The 6,462-nt window shown below is 46.4% G+C and overlaps 1 protein-coding gene across 1 annotated transcript in view; it reads right to left on the minus strand.

Annotated features, from left to right (window-relative positions):
• Positions 1-661, minus strand: part of mvb12ba (multivesicular body subunit 12Ba) — a 55,872-nt gene extending 55,211 nt beyond the window's left edge. Inside the window, exon 1 of the mRNA XM_042337343.1 lies at positions 374-661. The gene's annotated coding sequence lies outside the window, so the exon portion shown is untranslated. The remainder of the gene's footprint in view (positions 1-373) is intronic.
• Between the last annotated feature and the right edge of the window lie 5,801 nt (positions 662-6,462).

The following is a 6,462-nucleotide window of genomic DNA, read 5'->3' on the forward strand; positions in this document are numbered from 1 at the left end:
CATGTGCTAAACCCTATACAAGCAGCTCCTATTGCAAGCCCACGTGTCAAAACACTGGACATTGTGGACATTGAGAAAAAGGCCACAGTGATTTACTTTTTCCAAACATCAAGCAGCCTTATGCACAACACAGTAAACCCAGCCCAGAATATACTCCCTTTCGCAAGGGAGATTTTTTCTATATACCACCAATAAAGTCAAATTATTTAGGGTTTCAAACTGCGATAATATAAAAGCAATTTTTTTACATTTTCACTCCTTCCGGTTTCACCCATTTCCTCCCTCACTCTCTTTCTCTCTGTCTGTGAAAGATTTTTCACTCATCCTTCAGTCATCTTTGTACTTAAAACTTTTGTTTCTGTTAACAAAGTACCTTTCATCCTGTTACTTCCCCCGCCTCCGCTCCCTCTAACCATCCGGTTCACATTCCGTATCAATTCAGCTGCACTCGGAGCTGGAGCAAACAGCACATTCCAAGCCTGCGGTGTGGAAGAGGCCAGAACTTTCGCCGGGGAAAACGGCAGGAACTGGACGGGATGTAAAAGGAAGGCCAAGGTTTCCCTGGGGCCTTGTGGAAAGCAGTCAGAATGGGCGGGAGAGAGCTTGAAATTTCACTGGAGAGTAGAAGTCGATCGACAGGAAAGGATGAGCTACAGAGCAGCCTGTGTCCCGGCCTGATGCAGAGAAACTGATCTCTATCCAACACGCTCTCAATTGACAAACAAAAAAAAAGACCAGAAGTCACACTTCCTTTGATGAGGAAAGATTAGGGTTGGCCCAATGTGTGACAGTCTCTCAAGGCTGGAGGTTTACAATTATCTTTTTTACCCTTGCTGTGTAAAGTTTAAACAGAGTGTTCTCCAGCTACGAATTCTCTCTTTACATTCAGAAAACAGGTTTCACTGGGTCACACCCTGTTAAACGTTGTACATTTCAAATCTGAATTGTTGTTTCATTTCAGATTACAAGTCCACACCTTAACTGCGGTTCAAGACACTCTTAAGAAATCAAATGCTAGCGATTACCTGCAAAGAACTTTGTGATATAAAAACGCAAGTTCTTTAGACTTATAAAAATAAAAAAGTATAATCCTTACAATTGATATTGTGAAACATCTCAAAGTGCTTCAAAGAAATTACTGTCAAGTGTAGTGACTGGGTATTTGTAGATAAATGCGGTAGTCAACTTGCAAATCGCAAGGTGCCACAAAAAGTCTATTTTACCTGGAGGACTGTTGGCCAGAACACAAGGAGAAACTCCTTTCACCTTTCAGATAGCGGTATGGGATTTTTAATGTCTACCTGAACAGGCAGGTGGGTTGGACCTCAGTTTAACCTCTCATTCGAAGGAAGCACCTCCGAAGGCAACTGATAATATTACGCTCTCCAACAATCGACTGTAAGCTCAAAGTCCCTATATAAGGGAGGCTTGAAACCACAACTTTTTAACACAGAGAGGATAATAATTCTGCCGTGCTTTCAGCCACTTCGGCCCAAAGCTTTGGAACTCTCTCCCCAACCCCTCCACCTTGCCCTCTCCTTCTCCTCTTTTAGACCACGACTGAGGACCATCCTCTTCGATCGTGCTTGTGGTCACCTCCTCCCTTCCCCAGCTCGTTGTCAAGCTCCACCACTGTTAAGCACTCCGAGACACTGTCCTGCACTAAGCACGTGATATAACTCAAGTTATTTTTGTTATTGTAATATCTCCTTTAACACAGAGGCAAGAATGGTACCAAATGAGCCAGGCTGACTTCTATAAAACGAGGAGAAATATTAAATCCAAATACATAAGACATTTTCACACGTTTTGCAGTGGGTTCCAAAAAATTGCATTACAGACACTGCTCCTATTATTCACTCATCTATAAACACTAAAGATAACTGCTTTGTTCTGTACACACTGCTCATTACACACTGACAAGGACAACCAAGCACCTGACATGCCATCCCAGGTAAAGAGCCTGAGTCTGACATGACGGATAGCGCTGTTTTGCGGCAACACCAACATACAGTAGGTGTTCTAACCACTGAAACAGCTGCGAGGCACTGAAGGTGGAAGAGTGCTTTGAAGAGGAAGCACGGAAATTATTAATCTACCCAATTTGCTGGGAAACAAAACCTACTGCAAAGAAACAAAGCTGACGTTTCAGACCACCTGCCACAAAAGATTGACCACCTGACACAAAATCACCTGGATTTAAATATTAGCTTCACACTAATAGACTCCGGCTGTAAAAACCCAAGCACTGCCACCGGTATCAATTCTGACGCTTCCCATACTTAACGTAGGACAAGGCAGTAGAACAGGAAAAGCAATGGGAAAGAACCTTATATAAGCCGTCATTAGGCATGGTCTGAATCCAAAGTTTGATTACTAAAGTTAGGAGGGTCCTTTACGCGCCATTGCAGGTCTTATATATAATAAGAATATAAGATTATAATCCTTGCATTTGATATAGCGCCTTATCACGTCTTCGAGACGTCTCAAAGCACTTCACAGAACATACTGTAAAGTGAATTGACTGTGTATTTTGTGGGCGAAACTTGTGGGCCAATTGTATATTTTTATCGTCTCCGCCCTCGCAAAATCATGAAGGTGAACGGTGTGGTATGAACAAAACAGTGTGGTATTATTAAATTTGTGATCAGCAGTGCGTGACGTGATCAGTATCTCTCTGCTGGTAAGTTTCAACTAAGGTAACTCACTAGTTACTCCTCTGACCCGCTCCCCACCCAAGAACAGTAATATAAACAGGTCGCCGCTTGCTGCGGCACACCCTCTGGCAACGAGCAGAGTCACCAAACATATCAGTGTTGGTTTGAAGGAAATCCAGCATTTAATGCGAGTACGACCTGAAATGCATGAAATCCACTCCAATTTCTGAAACCCTGAACCATTCGAGCGGTGTTGACGTGTTTATAAGTTGGGCATGACCTCTCCGTGGGGGGGAGGGGATGGGGGCAGGTGCAAAGGTACCAGTCGGCTTGATTTTTGGGTAACGCAGCATACTGACTGAGCCACAGTTTCAGCCCTCCTCCTATCTCATTTATAAACTGTTTTAAAATTAATTTTTAAATTAATTTTCTTCACTATTTACCAGTTGAACAGGAAGCCACAGCACTAAACGAAAAACCTCAAACAGAAACAAGTTTGCATTGACCAGACATCTGCTGGTAACGTTTCCATTTAGATAATATACATGCTGCTTACAATAATGAACACACACACACACTTGCTATACAGTATCTCACATCCTACATTAAGCCGGCTGAACGTCAATCATACAGATTTTGTTTGCAAGATTTAGCGCCATGAAAAAAAAAGTGAGGATAGTTTATCAGGGGCTACAGAGTAAAACTTCTAAGCATCATTACATTTCATAACACATGATGACACCGTTATAAAGCGACCCACTAAAGCACGTGTTTACCGTACAGCCTGCTCCTGCATACACCCTGCACAAGGTCTGAGTGGGACACCATGTTATGACAGACAGGGATCAGGTGGGAAATATACCCGTTAAAAACCACGAAACTGATCTACAATTTTTTCTGTTTATGAAATCCAATCTATCTGTGAGGAAGAAATCTGAAGGCAGCACACAGTCTTAATTCTTTGATTAAAATTACTGCATTGTTTCTAAAGCAGAGGTCCAAAAGCTGGATTAGGGTCAAGCAAGAAGTCGTCCTCAAAGAGTCAAAATAAATCGCAGCAGATTGAGAGGGTTCCCCTCAGAAACGACTAAACACCATACACAACTTTCAAAAAGCACGTACAATGGACATGTGGAATCCCATCTATGCAATAAATCGGACGGCGGCCAAACCAGTCATAGTACCTGGCGTAATTCAGGAGGAAATTGGATTTACACCAGCCATTTGACTATCAATTTTGCAGACATTGGTTAGGCATCAATACTCTCTGTCACAAACACTTGACTGCAGCTCACCGCAATATGACATCAAATGATGCAAACACACACACACACAAACATATACTGCCACAGTCTGGAGTGTAAACGTTTTTTGTAAAATCACAGTAAAAATGTGTAAAAATCACAGTTTAACTTAATACTGGTACGAAAAGTTCAATAGCGTTTTTTGCAGCATGAAATCGCACAAAAGATATCGCTGCAAACTTTCGTTGACAAGACATTGAAGAGAGTGGATTCTTGAGGCTGAACTGAAATGTACTGGAGTCGAAGAGTGAGTGAAGGTGCCAAACATTGAGTACAGAAGTGAGAGGGGACAGACATGGACTGAGAGGGACCAAATATTGGAAAGAAGGCAGACACTGACGAGGGTGAGAGGCATTCATTCACTGAGAGCGAGACTGAGAATGACATTGTGGGAGTGATAGGGACAGGTATGGACTGAGCTGAGAGCGAGAGGGGCAAAATATTGGAAAAGTGTGAAGAGGCAAAGACGTGGATGGACTGAAAGTTAAGTGAGGAGAGGAGGAATATTGGAAAGAGTGAAAGTAACAGACATTGGGGAGCGTTAAGACAGAAAGAGGAGAGGAAAGGAGAGGGGGAGTGGGGGGGTGGGGGGGGGGGGGAGAGGGAGGAGGAGATGAAATGTAAAAAACTTGTTGTGGAGATGGACATGAGGCAAACAAGCCTGAATGAAGCCTGAATGAAGCCAGAGAGAGAGAGAGAGAGGCCTGACTGACTACAGCACATCACAAGCCCAATGGGGTTGAGGTGTCATTTATAAAGATTTAGATATAAACACATCCATTTATTTATATTATTATATATATAATCAGATAATATATAAAGGCTCAAACCCTCTCCCCTGCCCCCCCCCCACTCCCATCCCCCACAACAAACAGAACACAAACCAAGGTCAGGAAGGGTATTGGGGGGAGAAAGGTTGTTGGGGGGGTGGGGGAGGGGTTTGTTGGGGGGGAGGGGCTTGTTTGGGGGGGAGAGAGTTGTTTGGGGGAGGGGGTTGTTTGAGGAGGTTGTTTTTTGGGGGAGAGGATTGTTTGGGGTGAGGGGCTTGATGGGGGAATGGGGATTTTGGGGGGAGGGGGTTGTTGGGGGGGAGGGGGCTGTGGGGGTTGTGTGTGGGGGGGAGGGGGTTGTTGGGGGAAGCGCTTTGAGACGTCTCGATGATGTGGTCAGGGCCAAACCTTGGGCAAGTTTCCTTACTCCACACAGAGCCGAATAATAATCCCATCAAAACCAAAAACAATAATAAATTGGTCATTTTCAATCCACGACTGTTTGTGGGCAATTGGCTGCCGCGTTTCGCCCACAAATATACGGTCAATTCATTTTACAGTCTATTCTGTGAAGCGCTTTGAGACGTTGAGAAGACGTGAAAAGCGCTATATCAAATGCAAGGATTATTATTATTATCTACACTACGAAAGACAAAGTGTTTCCGCCAATAATGCAATAACCGATTGACATAGAGACAAGAAAGGTCTTGCATGCGGGAGTATCGTGGATTTTTTTTTTGGGGGGGGATCTCCTATCGTTGATGAGCTATATTTAAGCCCCAAAATATGAGGGATGCGTGGTATTCTCCAATAAAGTAGCGACAGAGGAAAGCACTCACCCTTCTTAAGAGATATATCTACACTAATATACTCTGCAACAAATGTATGGCAGTTTTTTCGGGTTGTCATGGGAGCTACAGTCTCCCCAACAGGAGTCCTCCCACTGGGTCTTCCCACTCAGTCCTCCCGAGAAGAGTCCTCCCAATAGCACATTTTCTTAATCTTAAGGGAAGTTGCCTGAGAAGTGAAGACCGAGCGTCTCAAGGACCAATACAAATGGCAGACACGAGAGAGAGAGAAATGAAACGGCAGAACAGAGACCGGCCCAAGGCTGCACTTCATCATCTCTCGCTCCCCCCACTCCTCCCCCCCAGGCTGTTCCAGGCCGTGTCTCTCGCTCCCCCCACTTCCCCCCCAGGCTGTTCCAGGCCGTGTCTCTCGCTCCCCCCACTCCCCCCCCAGGCTGTTCCAGGCCGTGTCTCTCGCTCCCCCCCCACTCCCCCGCCAGGCTGTTCCAGGCTGGGGGTGCAGTGTCTCCCCCCCCCCCCGCGTCAGGCTGTTCCAGGCTGTGTCTTCCCCCCCCCGCCTGTGTCAGGCTGTTCCAGGCTGTGTCTCCCCCCCCCCCCCTGCCTGTTCAGGCTGTTCCAGGCTGTGTGTCCCCCCCCCGCCCTGTGTCAGGCTGTTCCAGGCTGTGTCTCCCCCCCCGCCCTGTGTCAGCTGTTCCAGGCTGTGTCCCCCCCCCCGCCCTGTGTCAGGCTGTTCCAGGCTGTGTGTCTCCCCCCCCCCCCCCGCCCTGTGTCAGGCTGTTCCAGGCTGTGTCTCCCCCCCCCCCCCCGCCCTGTGTCAGGCTGTTCCAGGCTGTGTCTCCCCCCCCCCCGCCCTGTGTCAGGCTGTTCCAGGCTGTGTCCCCCCCCCCCCCCCCCTGTGTCAGGCTGTTCCAGGCTGTGTCTC

Source organism: Callorhinchus milii, unplaced genomic scaffold (genome assembly GCF_018977255.1).
Source record: "Callorhinchus milii isolate IMCB2004 unplaced genomic scaffold, IMCB_Cmil_1.0 Scaffold8, whole genome shotgun sequence".
Classification (NCBI taxonomy): domain Eukaryota; kingdom Metazoa; phylum Chordata; class Chondrichthyes; order Chimaeriformes; family Callorhinchidae; genus Callorhinchus; species Callorhinchus milii.